This window comes from Manis pentadactyla, chromosome 10 (assembly GCF_030020395.1).
Source record: "Manis pentadactyla isolate mManPen7 chromosome 10, mManPen7.hap1, whole genome shotgun sequence".
NCBI classification, from domain to species: Eukaryota; Metazoa; Chordata; class Mammalia; order Pholidota; family Manidae; genus Manis; species Manis pentadactyla.
In genome coordinates, this window is record NC_080028.1 from 82,465,361 (window position 1) to 82,486,194 (window position 20,834).

A 20,834-nucleotide genomic window follows, 5' to 3' on the forward strand; every position below is an offset into this window, starting at 1 on the left:
GCCCAGGTGGGCAGGGGGAGGGCACAGGGCTCAGACCTGAGGCCCCTCGCTGCCTGGCAGACCTGCTGCTGAGTCTCTCTGTCCACCACTCACTGCCCACCCCCCTGCATCAGACTCTCGGATCTCCCACCTGGTTGTCACCAAGGCCTCCCCCCTATCTCTCCCACCCTGGCCCCAAAGTGACCTTCCTGTCCTGTCCCACAGTGGTCCCTCTGCTCAGAGCCCTCTGTGATTCCCAGCTCCCACAGGACAAAGTTGACACTTAGTTGGGCATTCAAGTCCTGCTTTATTGAGCCAACCCCACCCACCTCATCTCACTCTGCTCCCCTGTATTCACCCCCACTGAAACTGCCCAGATTTTCCTTCTCCTGGCTCAGCTGTGGTACCACCTCCTCCAGGAAGGCCTCCAGGAACCCCCCACCCCATCCTAAGGCCCAGCCACAATGCCTCCAGCCATAGGGCTGGGCCTTGGGAAAGAGCCACCTTTCCCCACTGAGCTGCACTGACACGTAACAACATTCAGTCTTTGTTGAATTGTGAGTCTGCATGTAAATATGCACGTGTGTGTGTGTGTCTGTGTGTGTGTGTGTGCGTGTGTGTGAAAGAAAGGGTGAGAGTGGGGGCAAGGGGAGGGAATGGTTTCTGTGGCTGTGCGGGTATTTGGGAATGAGTATGTGTGATTGTGAGTGTGCGTACATGTTTGTAGCAGTGGGTGTGAGTTCAGGGTACCTATGTAGGAGAGGGATTGTGCAGTGTGTCTTGGGGGAGGTTCATGCCCTAGGAACCATTGTCCCTTTTGCCAGCTCTCCCCAACCCCCACCTTCAGGGAAACCCAGACTCCAGCCAAGTGCATTACCCAAGCTGTGACCACAGGCTCCAGGAATGGATGGAAAATCTGCAGAGAAGACAGGGGTCACCTCTGCTCCAGCCCAGCCCGCCCACGTCTCCATCACCACCTGAGTCAGCATTGCCCTAAGTGAGGAGAAGGGCAGTCTCAGAGCCAGCCCAGTGCCCCTTCCAGGCCCCTTCAGGAGGCTGAGGGTGTGGGCTTCTGCAGCCTGGGCCAGATTCCTCCCTGAATTTCTCTGTTGGATCTCAGGTCTATTATTTTCCCTCTGTGGGTCTCTGTCTCCTCATCTGTGAAATGGGGGGATGCTCCATGCCACAGTTACCATTCTTTATTCAGCAAACAGTGACTGAGCACCCGCCGAGTGCCAGGGCCTGAGCAGGGGGCTGGAGCCCCAGCCCTCACAGGGTCACTGCCTGCTAGGAACACAGACAAGCAAACAGATCAGGTTCCAGAATGGTGGGCACCACAATGGGCATGGGTGCACTTGCTAGGGAGTCAGGAGGAAAGTCTGCTTCTGGATCCCCTGCTGGGGCTGCCTTAGAGCCCAAGTCCTCTCCCTGGTGGTGAGTGAAGTGGAGGAAAGGACATGGCAGGCGGCAGGAAGGCCAGGAGCAAAGACCCTGTGGTATGAAAAAGAAATTGCATAAAGATAGTGGAGATGAGGCTGGTAAGGGCCCACAGGGGCCAGACAGCAAGAAGCCTTGGCTACTGAGGCAAGGACTTGATCCACAGGCAATGGAGCAGGCACTGGGGTCAGGAATTAAAGCAAAACAGAGCCAAGTTACGAGAGTTAATGGGATTACAGGTGTGGAAGTACTTCTTGAACCCCGAAAAATAGACTCCTGAGAAAATCATTTTTTTTTAGGAGGTAGAAATGCTATCGAATGAATGAATGACTATGACATGGGGAGTTAGGACATTGGGATCATCTGAGTTGAGTGTTTAAAAATACACGCTCCTAGGCCCTGCCCTGGAGAGGGGATGACTGTGTGATTTAACTAGTGCCCCATGTGAGCAGCTCGAGCAAACCAGCATTTGAGAAGCCCCAGAATGAGAGAGGCCCAAGCCTTAGGGTCAGGCACCCAGGAGAGATCCTGCTTTCCTCCCCTCCCACTCATCTCCCACCTCCAACTTTAGGGAGCCCCCCAATAGGGGATGCTCCTCCACTCCTGCCCTGGGGATAGAGTGGCCTGTGTTTGCAGGAGCCAGCATCCAGCTGGTAGGTGCTGGCCCTTTAAGGCCTGGGGTGGAGATACCACCAGGCTGGGCAGACAGTGACCACAGGTGCCAGGTGGTGAAGCTAAAAATACCGAGTGATGTGGACACCCAGGCTGTGGAAGCCAGGCAATGCTAGCTGGGGAGGGTAGGAAGGAAGGTTCTGGAGCATTCCTTTCCTACTGCAGGGAGGTTTGTGCCCACTTGGGGGCTTAAAGGAAATGACCCTCACTCCTGCCCTCTTCAGCCTTTCTCCAGCCCCTGGAAGGTGCCAGGATTCACTACCAATAGTGGCTTGCCCTGGGTCACTCTGATTCTGCAGCATCTTGTCTCTCTGTGACCCCAGAGAAGTGATTTTCTTCTCTTTGAGCTTCTGTCAAATTAAAGAGTTGGACTTTCTTGGGCACTTTTAGGGACAGAGAGGCAGTGAGGGGTGCAGGCTACCAGTCCATTCATTTGTAGATTCAACAAGCATTCCCTGAGGCCTCTTGGATACTGAGGCCACAGAGGAGCATGACACAAGCACTTCCCTGGAGGAGCTTACAGCTTTGTGAGGCCAGGACAGCGCCTGTTACATGTAGCACAATGTGCTCTTCCAGAGGTGTGAGCACAGAGCCTTTGGCTTCTGTTGTGGATGAGGCAAGAAGCTGCCCCACAGAGTACATCTGCATTTGATAAAAGCTTGTCAGCCAAAGTGTCACCCACAGGGCTGCTCACCAGCCACCTACATAGAGTGCTTTGATGTATTAATGAAGATGAGGTGAGCTGTTTTAACAAATAAGCCTGGAAATCGCCAGGACTTGAAACAGGAGCACCTCTGCCCTGCTTACACAAAGTCTAGAGGGACCTAGGTGTGGGGAAGGCTCTGCTCCACTCAGTCTTTTGGGGACCCAGGCTCCTCCCATGTGATGCAGTTGTCACCCAGGGCTTCTGAATCCAGTGCTGACAGCCACTGGCAGATGAAGAAGAAGAACAGTGATCACACATGAGGTTTTTATGAGCCAAGCTGGAAGTGGCCCACTTGGCTTCTGCCCACGCTCATTGTAAGAGAAACTGGGAAATGTAGTCCAATTGTGACAACCCCATAAGTTGTGAAAGTGAAATCTTTGGTACACATGAAAGCACCTGGCACATAATAGGTGCCCAGTGTGTTCATTAATTCACACATTCATTCATTCCACAGAGGGCTAGCACTAGAGACTATATGGTGAAAATACCACCTCTGCTCTCATGGGGCTTCTCTGCAATGGGGAAGCCAAACAAAATACAAACAAACAAACAAATAAATATGATCATTAATCTTCAAAACCCACTGTTAAGGAAATAACCTGAGGGATGATCTGGGAGAGACCCTGTTAGCATGAGGTGAACTGAGGAGGTACAGACATTCCATCTGAGACCTAAAGAATGAGAAGGAGCTAGGTGGAGTAGGGCAGGAGTATCCCGGACACAAGAGCAGAGAGTGCAAAGGCCCAGAGGCAGACTAGAGTTTGGGGAGCGGGAGGACATTTCAGGTTAGTGTGGCTAGAAGATGGAGAGTGATGGAGAGACAGGAAGGCCTGGATCATATTGACCTAGTGGGCCATGGTGAAGAGGATGGATTTTATTCCAGATGGGATTGGGAGCCTTTGGAGGATTTTCAGTGGGGGAAGAGGGTGAATCTGATTGACATTTGAAACGATCTCCGGGGCAGCACTGGGGAGAATCGATGGCAGCTGGGCCAGAGTGGACTCAGGCTACCAGTGTGGTCCTGGTGATGATGGAGGGGGGCATGGCAGTGGTCTGCACCAAGGAGCACCTAGAGATGGAGGAAGTAGATCCCTTCTAGAGAGAGTTAGGAGGCAGAATTTTCCAGTGGGTTAAAGGAAGAAAGGAACTGAGGATGAATCTGAGGTTCCTGGGTTGGATAAATGCATGGATAATGATGGGAAAGCTCATAGGAGAGAAGGGTATAGTGAGAAAATCAAGAATTCTGTCAACTGGAGAAGCATGTGAGATGTCCAAATGAAGGTGTCAAGTGAGGGATTGATCCTAAGCATCTGGAGCTCAAAAGGGGAGTCCCTTGGCTGGCAATAGAATATCAGAGACATCAGCATAAAGATGGCATTGGAAGCCATGTGTGTACCGTCACAGAAACCAAGAGAAGAGTGTCTCAAGGAGGAGGGACAGAGTAGACAACTAGCTTCAAAATGCCAAACAGTCAAGGAAAACAAGAATGGATTTAACAGCATAGAAAGTGAAAGTGACTCAAACATTTCTTGAAGGAGTGGAGACAAAATAGGTGTGAATGGAAACTTCTGGTTAAAGACGGTGGGTTGAATGCACACATTTAACTTCTCTATGTCCTGGAACCTCACTAAAAGGAAATGAGTGGATTTTTTTTAAAGGCATGTAATGCATATTAGTCTTCAGTTCTGTCATAACAAATAACCACAAACTTAATTGCTTATGACCAAACAAATTTATTCTTACAGACCATAGGTCAGAAGTCCCACACAGGTCTCAATGGCAAAAATCAAGGGTTGAGAAGGGAGCCAAGATGGCGGCATGAGTAGTTCAGCAGAAATCTCCTCCCAAAAGCATGTATTTTTGAAAATACAACAAATACAACTATTCCTAAAAGAGACACCAGAGGACGCAGTACAACAGCCAGGCTACATCTCCACCTGTGAGAACTCAGCATCACACAAAGGGCGTAAGATACAAGCCACGGCCTGGTGGGACACAAACACCCACCTACCCCAGACCCCAGGGGGACGAAAGGAGTCAGAGTGGGGAGGGAGTGAAAGTCCAGGACTGCTAAACAACCAGCTCTAGAAATCCACACCAAGAGCACAGACACATGGTGCATGGGGTGCTGGATATTAGAGAAATGGAAAAGCAAAACCTGTGACCAGGTCCCCGCAACTGGCACCCCTGAGACAAAAGAAAAGCGAGTGCTTTTTGCAAGTCTTAAAGGGACAGGGACCCCACAGCTGGACGAAGTCGTCCTGGCACACTCAGCCCAACACATGGGAATCCCGGGGAACTCTAGGCTACCTAACCCCCTGGGTGGCAGCACATCTCTGAAGCCCCTCACGGCGATAAGCAGCCTGCCAGTTATTCCCCCAACTGGCACGGACCCCGACACACCAGCCCAATAGTGGGAGAGCAGCAGTGCGTGCCGGGGTCAGCGGCGCCAGAGGGACCTGGGAGTGGCCTTTGTGAGCCCGCAGAGGTGGTGCCAGAGGGGCATGGGAGCGGCCCACGCGCACCTGCGGTGGTGCCAGAGGGGCCTGAGTGCAGCCTGCACACACCAGCAGTGGCAGCGCCAGAGGGGCCTGGGAGCAGCCCGCGGGAGCTGGCGGTGGTGGTGGAGGAGCAGCCCAGGAGCAGCCATGCCCCCAGCAGCCACCCAGAATCTCAGCCCGATGCACAGCCGCCCAGGCCAGACCCAGAGGCCGCTGCTGGCACACAGCTGCCCAGGAGAGGCGCCACTTTCTCAGGAGAGTGCACCCGGTACGCCTGCCACTCCCCGCAGGGCTCTGCGCTGCTCTGACAGAGACCCCGCCCACAACAGCTTAGGGGATTAACCCGGAGGCTGCTCCAGGAGTGCTGGTAATTGACACAGGCAGCGGAGAAGGGCAAGGCAACCAACAAGCAGGAAAGGACTTTGTTCTCCCAGCTGACACACACGCTACCTGCCTACAGCCACCGCTATCACCATGAAAAGGCAGAAGAATTTAGTGCAGTCCAAAATATTTCAGACAAACCCTGAGAGAGGGCTGGGAAAGATAGACCTAACCAATCTCCCAGAAAAAGAATTCAAAATAAAGGTCATAACCATGCTGATGGACCTGAAGAGAAATATGCAAGAGCTAAAGGAGCAAGTAGGGAGGGAGAATACAGAAATAAAACAATTTCTGGAAGGACTTAAGAGCAGACTGTATGAAGTGCAAGAGGCCATTAATGGAATAGAAATCAGAGAACAGGAATGCAGAGAAGCTGATGCAGAGAGGGAAAAAGGATCTCCAGGAATGAAAGAATATTAAGAGAACTGTGTGACCAATCCAAAAGGAACAATATCCGCATTATAGGGGTACCAGAAGAAGAAGAGAGAGAAAAAGGGATAGAAAGTGTCTTTGAAGAAATAATTGCTGAAAACTTCCCCAAACTGCGGGAGGAAATAGTCACTCAGACCACAGAAGCACACAGAACTCCCAACAGAAGGGAACCAAAGAGGACAACACCAAGACACATAATAATTAAAATGGCAAAGATCAAGGACAAGGATAGAGTTTTAAAGGCAGGGAGAGAGAGAGAAAAGGTCACCTGCAGTCACCTACAAAGGGAAATCCATCAGGCTATCATCAGACTTCTCAACAGAAACCTTACAGGCCAGAAGAGAATGGCATGATATATTTAAAGCAATGAAACAGAAGGGCCTTGAACCAAGAATTCTGTATTCAGCACAATTATCATTTAAATATGAAGGAGAGATTAAACAATTCCCAGACAAGCAAAAGTTGAGGGAATTTGCCTCCCACAAACCACCTCTACAGGATATTTTAGAGAGACTGCTCCAGATGGGAGCACTCCTAAGGCTAAATAGATGTCACCAGAGAAAATAAAATCACAGCAAAGAAAGCAGACCAACCAAATACTAACTAAAGACAAAAAATAAAATCAACTACCCACAAAAGCAGTTAAAGGAAACACAAAAGAGCACAGAATAAAACACCCAACATATGAAGAATGGAGGAGGAGGAATAAGAAGGGAGAGAAATAAAGAATCATCAGACAGTGTTTATAATAGCTCAATAAGTGAGTTAAGTTAGATGGTAAGATAGTAAAGAAGCTAACCTTGAACCTTTGGTAACCACGAACCTAAAGCCTGCAATGGCAGTAAGTACATATCTTTCAATAATCACCCTAAATGTAAATGGACTGAATGCACCAATCAAAAGACACAGAGTAACAGAATGGATAAAAAAGCAAGACCCATCTATATGCTGCTTACAAGAGACTCACCTGAAACCCAAAGACATGCACAGATTAAAAGCCAAGGGATGGAAAAAGATATTTCATGCAAACAACAGGGAGAAAAAAGCAGGTGTTGCAGTACTAGTATCAGACAAAATAGACTTCAAAACAAAGAAAGTAACAAGAGATAAAGAAGGATAGTACATAATGATAAAGGGCTCAGTCCAATAAGAGGATATAACTATTATAAATATATATGCACCCAACACAGGAGCACCAGCATATGTGAAACAAATACTAACAGAATTAAAGGAGGAAATAGAATGCAATGCATTCATCTTGGGAGACTTCAACACACCACTCACTCCAAAGGACAGATCCACCAGACAGAAAATAAGTAAGGACACAGAGGCACTGAACAACACACTAGAACAGATGGACCTAATAGACATCTACAGAACTCTACATCCAAAAGCAACAGGACATACATTCTTCTCAAGTGCACATGGAACATTCTCCAGATTAGGCCACATACTGGGCCACAAAAAGAGCCTCAGTAAATTCCAAAAGATTGAAATCCTACCACCCAACTTTTCAGACCACAAAGGTATAAAACTAGAAATAAATTGTACAAAGAAAGCAAAAAGGCTCACAAACACATGGAGGCTTAACAACATGCTCCTAAATAATCAATGAATCAACAACCAAATTAAAATAGAGATCAAGCAATATATGGAAACAAATGACAACAACATACAAAGCGCCAACTTCTGTGGGATGCAGCAAAAGCAGTCTTAAAAGGAAAGTATGTAGCAATCCAGGCATATTTAAAGAAGGAAGAACAATCCCAAATGAATAGTCTAACATCACAATTATCGAAATTGGAAAAAGAAGAACAATTGAGGCCTAAGGTCAGCAGAAGGAGGGAAATAATAAAGATAAGAGAAGAAATAAATAAAATTGAGAAGAATAAAACAATAGAAAAAAATCAATGAAACCAAGAGCTGGTTCTTTGAGAAAATAAACAAAATAGATAAGCCTCTAGCCAGATTAATTAAGAGAAAAAGAGAATCAACACACATCAACAGAATCAGAAATGAGAAAGGAAAAATCACGGTGGACCCCACAGAAATACAAAGAATTATTAGAGAATACTATGAAAACCTATACGCGAATGAGCAGGAAAACCTAAAAGAAATGGACAACTTCCTAGAAAAATACAACCTTCTAAGACTGACCAAGGAAGAAACAGAAAATATAAACAAACCAATTACCAGCAAAGAAATTGAATTGGTAATCAAAAAACTACCCAAGAACAAAACTCCTGGACAAGATGGATTTGCCTCAGAATTTTATCAGACATACAGAGAAGATATAATGCCCATCCTTCTAAAAGTTTTCCAAAAAATAGAAGAGGAGGGAATACTCCCAAACTCATTCTATGAAGCCAACATCACCCTAATACCAAAACCAGGCAATGACCCCACCAAAAAAGAAAACTACAGACCAATATCCCTGATGAACACAGATGCAAAAATACTCAACAAAATATTAGCAAACCGAATTCAAAAATATATCAAGAGGATCATACACCATGACCAAGTGGGATTCATCCCAGGGATGCAAGGATGGTACAACATTCGAAAATCCATCAACATCATCCACCACATCAACAAAAAGAAAGACAAAAACCACATGATCATCTCCATAGATGCTGAAGAAGCATTCAACGAAATTCAACATCCATTCATGATAAAAACTCTCAACAAAATGGGTATAGAGGGCAAGTACCTCAACATAATAAAGGCCATATATGATAAACCCACAGCTAACATCATACTGAACAGCGAGAGGCTGAAAGCATTTCCGCTGAGATCGGGAACTAGACAGGGATGCCCACTCTCCCCACTGTTATTTAACATAGTACTGGAGGTCCTAGCCATGGCAATTAGATAAAACAAAGAAATACAAGGAATCCAGATTGGTAAAGGAGAAGTCAAACTGTCACTATTTGCAGATGACATGATATTGTACATAAAAAACCCTAAAGACTCCACTGCAAAATTACTAGAACTAATATTGGAATTCAGCAAAGTTGCAGGATACAAAATTAACACATAGAAATCTGTGACTTTCCTATACACTAACAATGAACTAATAGAAAGAGAAATGAGGAAAACAATTCCATTCACAATAGCATCAAAAAGAATAAAATACCTAGGAATAAACCTAACCAAGGAAGTGAAAGACCTATACCCTGAAAACTATAAGGCACTCTTAAGAGAAATTAAAGAGGACACTAACAAATGGAAACTCATCTCATGCTCCTGGCTAGGAAGAATTAATATCGTCAAAATGACCATCCTGCCCAAAGTAATATACAGATTCGATGCAATCCCTATCAAATTACCAACAGCATTCTTCAACAAACTGGAAAAAATAGTTCTAAAATTCATATGGAACCACCAAAGACCCCAAATAGCCAAAACAATTTTGAGAAGGAAGAATAAAGTGGGGGGGACCTCACTCCCCAACTTCAAGCTCTACTACAAAGCCATAGTAATCAAGACAATTTGGTACTGGCACAAGAACAGAGCCATAGACCAGTGGAACAGAATAGAGACTCCAAACATTAACCCAGACATATATGGTCAATTAATATATGATAAAGGAGCCATGGACATACAACGGGAAAATGACTATCTCTTCAACAGATGGTGCTGGCAAAACTGGACAGCTACATGTAAGAGAATGAAACTGGATCACTGTTTAACCCCATACACAAAAGTCAATTCGAAATGGATCAAAGACCTGAATGTAAGTCATGAAACCATAAAACTCTTAGAAAAAAACATAGGCAAAAATCTCATGGATATAAACATGAGTGACTTCTTCATGAACATATCTCCCCGGGCAAGGGAAACAAAAGCAAAAATGAACAATTGGGACTATATTAAGCTGAAAAGCTTCTGTACAGCAAAGGACACCATCAATAGAACAAAAAGGTACCCTACAGTATGGGAGAATATATTAATAAATGACAGATCTGATAAAGGCTTGATTTCCAAAATATATAAAGAGCTCACACACTTCAACAAACAAAAACCAAATAATCCAATTAAAAAATGGGCAGAGGAGCTGAAACAGACAGTTCTCCAAAGAAGAAATTCAGATGGCCAACAGACACATGAAAAGATGCTCCACGTTGCTAGTCATCAGAGAAATGCAAATTAAAACCACAATGAGATATCACCTCACACCAGTAAGGATCTCCACCATCCAAAAGACAAACAACAACAAATGTTGGCGAGGATGTGGAGAAAGGGGAACCCTCCTACACTGCTGGTGGGAATGTAAATTAGTTCAACCATTGTGGAAAGCAGTATGGAGACTCCTCAAAAAGCTCAAAATAGAAATACCATTTGACCCAGGAATTCCACTTCTAGGAATTTACCCTAAGAATGCAGCAACCCAGTTTGAAAAAGACAGATGAACCCCTATGTTTATCACTGCACTATTTACAATAGCCAAGAAATGGAAGCAACCTAAGTGTCCATCAGTAGATGAATGGATAAAGAAGAGGTGGTACATATACACAATGGAATATTATTCAGCCATAAGAAGAAAACAAATCCTACAATTCGCAACAACATGGATGGAGCTAGAGGGTATTATGCTCAGTGAAATAAGCCAGGCAGAGAAAGACAAGTACCAAATGATTTCACTCATATGTGGAGTATAAGAACAAAGGAAAACTGAAGGAACAAAACAGCAGCAGAATCACAGAACCCAAGAACGGACTAACGGTTAACAAAGGGAAAGGGACTGGGGAGGATGGGTGGGAAGGGAGGGAGAAGGAGGGGGAAAAAGAAAGGGGGCTTTATGATTAGCATGTATAATGTGGGGGGGGGGCATGGGGAGGGCTGTGCAACACAGAGAAGACAAGTAGTGATTCTGCAGCATCTTACTACGTTGATGGACAGTGACTATAATGGGGTTTGTGGGGGGGACTTGGTGAAGGTGGGAGCCTAGTAAACATAATGGTCTTCATGTAATTGTAGATTAATGATACCAAAAAAAAAATCAAGATTTGACAGGGCTGCTCCAGGAAGCTCTTCCTGGAAGAACTTTCTGGAAGCTCTGGGTGAGAATCCATTTCCTTATCTTTTCTAAGGTGCCCTTTTCCTGAGGGCACTTGCACTCCTTGGTTTGTCTCTTCCCTCCAGCAAGGTCGTACTTCTCTGGTCCTCCTGCTCTCATCACATCTCTTTCTCTGACCACAGCCAGGAAAGGTTTTCTGCTTTTAATGCCTCATGTGATTAGATAGGACTCGCCTGAAAGACACAGGATCCTCTATCCTCTCTCTGTCTCCAGGTCCCTTTTTGCCATGTAAAGTAACATACCTCACAGGTTCTGGGGATTAGGATGCGGGCATTGTGGGGGGTCAATAATCTGCCCACCACAATATGACTCATCAAGAACTAATACAGTGAAAAAGAGACAAGATTTTGAATCTAGAAGGCAAATGAACATGTGGTAGGTGATTTAGCAGCCTAATGACACTGTGCCTGTAATGAGCCCTAACTGGGAGAGAGAGAGGCCCCAATAGTGCCACTATTTACCCTCAGAACCCCAAAATGCCATGGACTAAGTACCCGTGGAAATGGTAGTAAAACTGGGGCCAAAAATGGGAGAATTGGTCTAAAGAGGGCTTTACTCTTCAGATCCCTTCTTGGCTCAGACCAGTGGGGCAGCCCCTCCCCAACCCTGACAAAGGCTGAACGTTTATTCTCCAGAGAGGATAAAACACAGGGTCTCTAAACAGGACACAGCATGGCAAGGGGGAAGTGCTCAGCCTGCCCAGAGGGCTAATTTGAATGCTCTGTGAATGTGGGAAGCCCTGCCCCCGTTCACCTTCACCTAGGTCCTTATTCTACCTCCCAGCTCCCAGAACAGTGACATCAGGACTAAACTCTCCAGGCAGGACACTCCAGAGTCCATCCCCTTCAATCTCTAAACATGTTAGTGATGGGTATTTTATTACTGTCGTTTTTTCCTGTTTGCTTTAGTTTTCTTCTCTGTGCATGGCTCCCATTTCCTCCAAATTGCTTTTATTCTGCATGTTTTAGGTCTGTCTTTTATCTTACAATCTGACTAACCAAGAAAAGGATACCTAAATGGGTTGGCACCAGGGATTTTCCCATGAAAGAGCCCAGCCAGAAATCTTGGCATTGAACCCCGGAGTCAGTCAGCACAGAGCCACTCATCAGCTTGCTTTCCTAGATTGTATTTTTATACTCTTTAATCAAGGCATAAATATAATGAAATGCAAATACAAGTGGTAGATCTAATGACTTTGTATTATATGTATACAATGTGTACACCTGTGTAACCCACACCTCAATCAAAATGTAGGCCACTGCAAGGTAACATTCATAGTTTAATGGTGCCCCAGGCCATACCTCCCCAACACACATACAGAGGCCACTATTATTCTATTGGCTCTTTCAATCTCTTAAATAGGAGCAGATAAACAGGAACAATCAACATTTGAGAAAAACCTCTAATACAAGAAGCAGAACAAAAACAAATAGAAAATCAGAATTTGGAGAAAACAGTATGCAGGGGATAGAAAACGTAAAAACAAAACTATTATTACTATATTCAGAGAGTTAGGAAAATATATTGCAACTGTGAAACAAAAACTATATGCTATTTTGAAAGAAAAACTACTGTGAGAATGAACAAAACAAAACAACTTAGAAATTAAACATATAGTAGTAGAAATGGAGAACTTATTTAAAAGAGTTAGAATAGGGGTCAGCAAACTATGGCTGCAGGCCAAATCCAGCTCTCACCTATTTTTTAAATAAAGTTTTATTGGAATATAGCTACACCTAGACCCATTCATTTATGCACTATCTATGGCTGCTTCCACATAGAGTTGAGTAGCTGTGATGGGTACCATATGACCCACAAAGCCTCAGATATTTACTGTTGGGCCTTTTATAGAAAAATATTGCTGACCCCTGGGTTAGAAGATAAAGGTGAGGAAATTTTCCAAAGAGTTGAGCAAAAAAATAAAGATGTATCAGCTTGGATCCTGCAGTAAACAAATGCTGAGATGGAGTTAGGAGTGCAAGGAGTCCTGGGAGGCTGCCTCTGGAGAATAGAGGAGGAGGAAGCAGGGCTGAGCAAGAAGTCCTCAGACCATGAGGCGGACACCTGTGAAACGAACCAGGGAAGGAAACAGATCTGGGCTGACAGAGCCTGACTTGGATGCAGATCAAAGTTATAGCCAACTCAGAGGGGGCTCCCAAAGCAAAGACTGTCCATTAGAGGAGTCCTACATGGAGCAGAGATGGCCAGGTCCTAGTTCCCTGCTGTGCTCCATCATTGGCTAGGCTGCCCAGGAAGGCCATGGGCTTGGCTCAAAGGCTATGGCAGATCTCAAAGGACTGTAGTTGGAGGCAGTCAGCCAACTGCACTCCTCATGGCTGAGTGACAAGTTTTTTCTTGAAAGGAGAACCCAGCACGGCACTTCCATGGCTGCCACAATGTGGAAAACAGGAAGAAAAAAAAAGGAGTAAGAAAATCAGAGGGCCAGTGCAGGAATCTAACACCTGCCCAAAAGAGTTCCAGAAAGAGAAAAGAGGGGAGAGGAAACAGTCAATAATGAAATATTTCAAACATTTCTCAGAAGAGAAGACCTGAGTTTCAAGATTGAAAGGTCCACTGCATGTCCAACCAAAGGATAGAAATAGACCCACACCAAGGCCATAAATTTCAGAACAGAGGGACGAGAAGAACATTCTACAAGATTCTACAAAAGATCAAAAATCATGATGGCATCAGGTTTCTCAACAGCAATCCTGATGCCAGAAGACAATTGAGCTGTTTTCGAAAGTATGAAGGAAAATTATTTTCAGGCTAGAATTCCATACCTAGCCAAACCATTAATAAAATAAGGGTAGAAAAAGATATTTTCAGATTTACAAGTCCTCAAAACTTTTGTCTTCCATGCACCCTTTCCTAGAAATGGGAAACTACTGGAAGATGTGTTCCACTAAAATAAGGGAATAAACCAAGAAAGAGAAAGAACTGGAGTCCAGGAAACAGAGGAGTCAATACAGAGGGAGGTGAAGGGCATCTCCCAGAGATGTGAAGGGAGATCCTTGGGCAGCACCTCTGGGCAGCAAGCCTGGAGGTCAGGCAGTTCACACTGGAATAAGTCAGAAGGTTCTAAAAAAAAATGTTTTTCAAGGAGATGAAATTGATAGAATACCTAATGTATTTTAATGAACTTTTGGCATATTTAAAGTGGGAGAGAATGTGGATTGAATTAGACACAAACAGAAAAACAAGCCCTCCCCCCAGAAAGAGTTATTAACCCCAGGGAAAAAAACTTTTGTGCAGAAAATGTTAAGAAGCTTAAAATTTGAAACTTGAACTCTGTATGACATGGTTAAGAAAATGAGAAGATAAACCATAGAATGGGAGAAATATATTTGCAAAAGACGTCTGATCTAATAAAGAACTATTTATTTGATAAAGGACTGTTACCCCAAGTATACAAAAATCTTTTAAAACCCAACAATAAAACAGTATTCTTAGGTATTTACCCAAATGAGACTTAGGTCCACATGAAAACTTTCACATGAATGTTTATACCAGCTTTACTCATAATTGCCAGAAACTTGGAAGCAACCAATGTGTCCCTCCACAGGTGAATGGATGACTGTGGAACATCCAGACAATGAAATATTATTGAGCAATAAACCAAAATGAACTATCAAGCCATGAAAAGACATGGAGGAAACTGAAATGCAAATTGCTAAGTGAAAGAAGCCTTAGTCTGAAAAGTCTGAAGAGGCTACATACTGTAGGATTCCAACTACATCATGTTCTGAAAAAGCCAAAACTATGGACAGACTAAAAAGATCAGTGGTTGCCCAGGGCTTGTGCAGAGGGAGGGAGGGAGGAGGAATAGTGGCATTTTAATTTTATTCTGTATGATACAGTCATGGCGGGTCCATCACACTATGCATTTATCATTACCCATAGAATGTACAGCAGAGTGGCCTTCATGTACACTTTGGACTTGCATTAATAATAGTGTACCTATGGGTTATCAATTGTAACAAGTGTACCACACTAATGCAAGATGTTCATAATGGGGGAAATGGCAGGGAGGGGTACACATACTTTCTGTTCACTTGTTCTGTAAGCCTGAAACTGCTCTAAAAAATAAAGTTCATTATAAAGAATGAAAGAAAGAGGGAAAAAATCATAGCATTCCACATAAAGCTGTGAGTTATGTTCGCACAATATGAAAGCACTACCCATATTAGGATGCAACTGAATTGGGAGGGTGGAAGCAGGAGATGGGTGGGGGTGGGGGTGGAGGGAGATGAGGACTTAGGGCAGCTAAATCTTCACCTTCCTAAGTGAGAAGGTGATAGGTAAAGCCTAAAACTGGTAAGAAGCAATGTAAATATGCTTTGTGGGAGACACGGAAAGAAAAGTTACTGGAAGAGCTGAAACGGTTGTCCTTAAGAAGTGGGAATGGTGGTGGGGCTGCCCATGTTTCTTGATTCTAAGCTATGGGCATGTTTGACTTGAATAAAAATTAAAACCGTATTTACAAAAGAAAAGTGGAAATAACAATAAGAATAAAAGAGAAACTGGATGGTGGCAGGGCAGAGACAATTGGGAAGCTGTGCTGGGGGGAGCATCTAAGAAATAGATGGAGATGTAGGGTAAAGGAGACGCCAGGGGGAATGGTCCCGGAAAAAGACCAAGAATGGTAGAGTGTGTGTGTGTTGGGGGGAGCCCTGCAGAGACAAGGTCCCAAGGGTGGGTTGCCTTCAGAAGGAGAAGGGCCAGGCAGGCCTGTGCTCTGGAAGAGGTGATGGAACAGCATCTGATCCATCTGTGTTCTCAGTGAAATGGGAGCCACGTTTGAGAAGAGAGGAGGCAGGAAAGGAGGTATCTAAGACCTGCCACTCAGAGTGGGGTGTCCAGACCCCAGCATGGGCACCACCTGGGCTGACTAGACATGCAGAATCTTAGGCCTCACAATGATTCACCTGAGAGTCTCAGACAAACTGAAATTTGAGAAGCACCGCTGGTAAGGGGCAATGGGGAAGCGGCAGGCAGGCAGAATGGCTTGTGGGGCAGCAGTGAGTGTCTCTTTGAGACCATGAATTAGGAGGGAAGCTGCCTGCCTGGCATCTCAGAGCAGTGTGGGCTTGCTTGGGACAGGCAAGGAGCAGGTGGTGGCTGGCATTTTGCCAGGCAGGTACTACAACAGGAGAGGTGGGCATAGGAGTGAGGGTTTCTAGGAAGCAGAAATGTTGATGGTGTGTGGAGCCCAGACAGGACAGGAAGGACAGTAGTGGGAGTGGGGTCTGATGAGCAGTGAGAACACAATGGGGGGAACGGGCCAGGAGAACATAGAGGGGTGACCAAAGAGAGACCTCACAGGGCGTGAGGTGGCATAGTTCCAAGGTCTGGGATATGGGCCTGGGAGCGGAAGGGGTCAGGGAGCTGAGAGGTGGCTCTAGCTGCTTGAGCTCTGGTCTGTCCTCCCCTGAAGTTTGCACCTACAAATCTAAAGATGGTAAGAAGAGACTGACTTATTTGGTCTTGAGCCTGGCCTGTGCATGGGAGTTTTTGAAAGCTTCCCAGTAGATTATAACGTGCTGCAGAGTTTGAGGGAACCATGGGTGTAGGCAGAGACCCAGGCTCTGGCAGAGAGAAAGAGAAACCAGGGAGCAACAAGAAGGTACCCTGGGGCTGTCACAGCCGGTGGGGCCCGACTAAGGAGGGGACTAGCTGTGCAGGGTAGCATGTCTTGGGTTGTAGGTTAGCAGAAGATGGAGATGTTGTGGTCTTCCCCTGAAGAACCGAAGAGTAAACAGGGGTGTGTGTATGAGTGTATGAGTGAGAGATCCCAGCGCCTTGCGGGCCCATTCTCCGTATTGCACTGCGGAAGAACAGCCACTAGAGGGAGCGCTACGCTCACACATTGCGGGGACTTTCTCCTGCAGGTCCTGTTCTGAGCTTCTACGTTCAAAGTTGGGATTTTGCAGCCTCTTATCCTGGGTGTAACTCCACGTCCCACTACTCCCAAGGCCCTATGACCTTGGTCAGATTACCCAACCGCTCTGTGACCCAGTTTCGACAGCGGTAAAATGGGCATAGCAACAGTTCCAGCCTTCTGAGCTCATGGGGAGGATGAATGAGGTCGCCATGCCGCATTGGGAAATGGCTGAACTGAAGTGACGGTGGGGGAGGTTTTGCCACCGCTCCTGTCTCCCTCTGCTTCTCCTGCGGCCCCCCAACCCAGCCAGGGCGGGGAATGGAGGGGGCCTCCTGGGGTTGGGGGAGAGCAGAGCCTGGGGTGAGGGCAGTGGAAGCCCAATTTCCTGTTGAGTCTTGCTGATTCTCTTGGTCTGGGGCAAACCTTACCCTGTGGCTCATTCCTGGCCATGGTCTCATCCTTCTCCCCACAACCCCGCACCTTACCCCCTCCTCCCAGGTACCCAAGGGACCAGTAGCTGCCTTTGCCTGGCAGCCACGTCATTCCTGGAGCAATGTCACTGCCCAGTACCCAATGGACGCTCCTTTCCAGCCGTTCTTCTAAGTGCCCCTCAGCCCTGCTCCTGTCCAGACTGGACAAGAGCTGACCTATGAGGCCCAACCCCAGGTTTGGAAGTGTCTGTGTTCCCAGATTTGCAGAGACCCCAGGTATGGAAGTTGCAGTGGGCAGAAGGCCCACAGAAGCAGCCCCTCTGTGTTATACTCGGTCCTGCAGAGGGGTATAGCCTATCCTGACTTTTTGTACATGATTTGAGAATACTAAAAATATCAGGGCCTTATATCCTAAGATCCAGTTTTGCAACTTCTCTTGAAAAATTGGAAGCTCTGAGAGCCTGAGTCCACATTCCCATATGACAACAGTGGGCCGCAGGGCAGGGGAGGCCGCCATTCAGCTGGGCCAGAGCCCTCCAGTTCACCACTGTCCCTGCCCAGGCCATGTCCCACCTTCACAGTGCTTGCCTGGCCCCCGGCCAGCAGCTCAGTCTGCAACCCTGTGTCCAGGTGGGTTCGTGTGACTATTTCCATGTTGCAACCACTGGCTCAAGGCAGGCAGAGATGCAAAGGCAGAGGGTGGATGTGCCCCAGAAATAAGAGCAGATCCTCAGGGACATGGGATCCTGGGGACAGAGAGCTGCTCAGTGTCTTCAGCTGCTTATGGAACTGCCTGGTCCAGGTGGCCAAGTCAAACTACACACATGAGCACGTGCACGCACGCACACACACACTGCCCTCCTATCCAAGTTGTCCCCAGATTCGACCACTTCTCACCACCTCTCCTCCCGCTGCCCTGGTTCCAGTTGCTCTCTGCTCTCCCCAAGCTAGGTGCAAGAGCTGCCTGGCTTCCACTCTGGCTGCCCAGAGTCTGTCTTCCCACAGTAGCCAGAGGCAGCCTGATAAAGCCTCAGATACACCACCAACACCCCCTGCCCTCAGGGCTCAAAACCCTCCAGTGACTCCTACTTCACTCAGAGTCAAAGCCAAAGGCTTTTGGTGACCCTGAATGAACTGTCCTCATTACCTCTTGTCTCCTCCCAGGCTTCATCAGCTTCAAGCTCATTCAAAGCATCCCCAGTATGCTCTGGCTCCAGGGCCTTTGCACTGGCTGTTCCCATTGGCTGGCCCACTGTGCCCCACCCCCATATCTGCACGGCTCCCTCCCTCACCTCCTTCAAGTTTCTGCTCAAATGTAACCTCTATGAGGATGTCCCTGTCGGTCTGTCCCCTCTCTGCTGTCTTCCCTCACACTAAAAGCATAATTGTTTACTTTACACCCCCTGTTGTCTTCTCCCCTCAGTAGAATGGATGACGGGAGGAGTTTCTCTCTGTTTTGTTTGTTGCAAACAGTGCCTAGCAGGCAGGCAGTAAGTCTCTGCCTTACTCACTCTGAATGAGTGAGTAAATAAATAAATATATGAAATGAGGTCAATAACAGTACCACATATGCAGAGTGGCTGGGAGGACTCAGATGGTGTGTGTCACACAGGGTGTGATCAGCAGAGTCACACAGGGCCCCAGCTCTGGAGTTCAGTGCTCTGTGGTTGGCATCCTGTGACTTACAATTTCTTCTTTGGATTTGTAAGTGAAGTCTGAATGGAGCATGTACCCTGAGCAATCCCACCCTCCCACATGTCCTGGCTGGGTTTCTGGCCGCCCACTCCTTGCCCTGGAGTTCAGTGCTCTGTGGTTGGCATCCTGTGACTTACAATTTCTTCTTTGGATTTGTAAGTGAAGTCTGAATGGAGCATGTACCCTGAGCAATCCCACCCTCCCACATGTCCTGGCTGGGTTTCTGGCCGCCCACTCCTTGCCCCCCCACCAGGCACTGCTGCCGTCCTTTGTCTAGCAGGGGCCTGGGTTCAGGAAGGATTGGTGCCAAGTGTGCTATGGGGCGATCCCAGGCACCTGTGAGGGTCTGCACGAGCCCCAGGAGCATCCAGTGCCCAAGGGAGCACATTAAATAGTCAGTAAAGAACACCAGGGAGACCTGGGCAGAAAGGAAAAGCATTTTTCCTGCTTTCTGAGCAAGAGGCCCCACCTTCTGTAGCTGGCCCTGGTGCCAAGTACTCACACCTCACAAATGCTCAGTGCTCTATCCACAGCAGCTGTCGGTGTTATCATAGTTGTTATTCAGGAACCCACAGTTTGAGGGGAAAAGGGCCCAAGTGAGAGAGAGAAAGCCCTGGGGGGGGGTGACCTTCCAGGCGACTGGCATCGGGCCTGGGAGAGAACAGCCCCTTGTTCTCTCCACAGCCCTGCCTCTGGGGTCTCCACTGAGCAGGCTGAGGAGGAGCTAGGGCAAGCGCTGTCCTCCCTGGCCTCAGCCACCACGTCTGTGAGCAGGGTGGAGGGCCCGCAGGTTCCCCTCTGACAGCCACGGAGCAGCGTGCAAGCGCTTTGCCAACTTGAACACGGCGGGAAGTATAGATGGTGGTCATGGTCCCGGCCCAATCATAGGGATTGTTAGGGCTGCTCTGAAGGGTTCCTGGGTCAGGGCTCAATTTATAACCCATCCCCTAAATGTTGAAAGGGGACCTAGCTTTGACCCCCAAGGAGTGGGTGACGGGACCAAGTCTCAATGGTCATTTCAGGCCCAGGCGTCAATAGCATCTATGACCCTGGTGAAGGCTTCAGACCCTGAGGGTAACTTCAGACCAGTGCCTGGGGTTGGCTGCAGACCTGATGGTTACAACAGGTCTTGGTAGTGGCCTCAGTGCCCTCAGACTGCAGCAGTGGCCACAGAAAGACCCAGGCGACACAGGGAGGCACTAGGCATCTCATTCTCCCTCCCTCCACCCTGCCAAGCCCCTCTCTCCCCAGCCATTCTAGAATTTGAGCCATTCTTCAGGATCCACTTAATTAGCCAAGCTCATTAACTCCCACAGGTTTCTCCTCCCCACCTAATTAACTGACTTAATTAGGGTTTGCAGGCCCGCTCCTACCCCTTACCACCTCCTTCAGGCCCCTGACTCAGCTAAGCCTCCACCAGGCTGGGAATGGATCAGGATGTGGCTTGGGCCCCTCTGGCACCAGACTTCCACCCTGCATCCTTCCTCCGAGTCCTGGGACACCAGGACAGTGCCTGATCTGGGCAGCAGTCCACAGGCAGGAATGGATCAGTATGGGAGGTGGATGGGGAGAGGGATGGAAATGGGACTGAATGGAATCAGATGAGAGGAGGAGGTGAGGATGGCTCTGGATGGAT

The 20,834-nt window shown here is 47.1% G+C and overlaps 1 protein-coding gene across 2 annotated transcripts in view; it reads left to right on the forward strand.

The window, feature by feature from the left end:
* The window catches only part of SBK1 (SH3 domain binding kinase 1), a 51,688-nt gene that overhangs the window by 802 nt on the left and 30,052 nt on the right, over positions 1-20,834 (forward strand). The gene's annotated exons all lie outside the window — the stretch shown is intronic.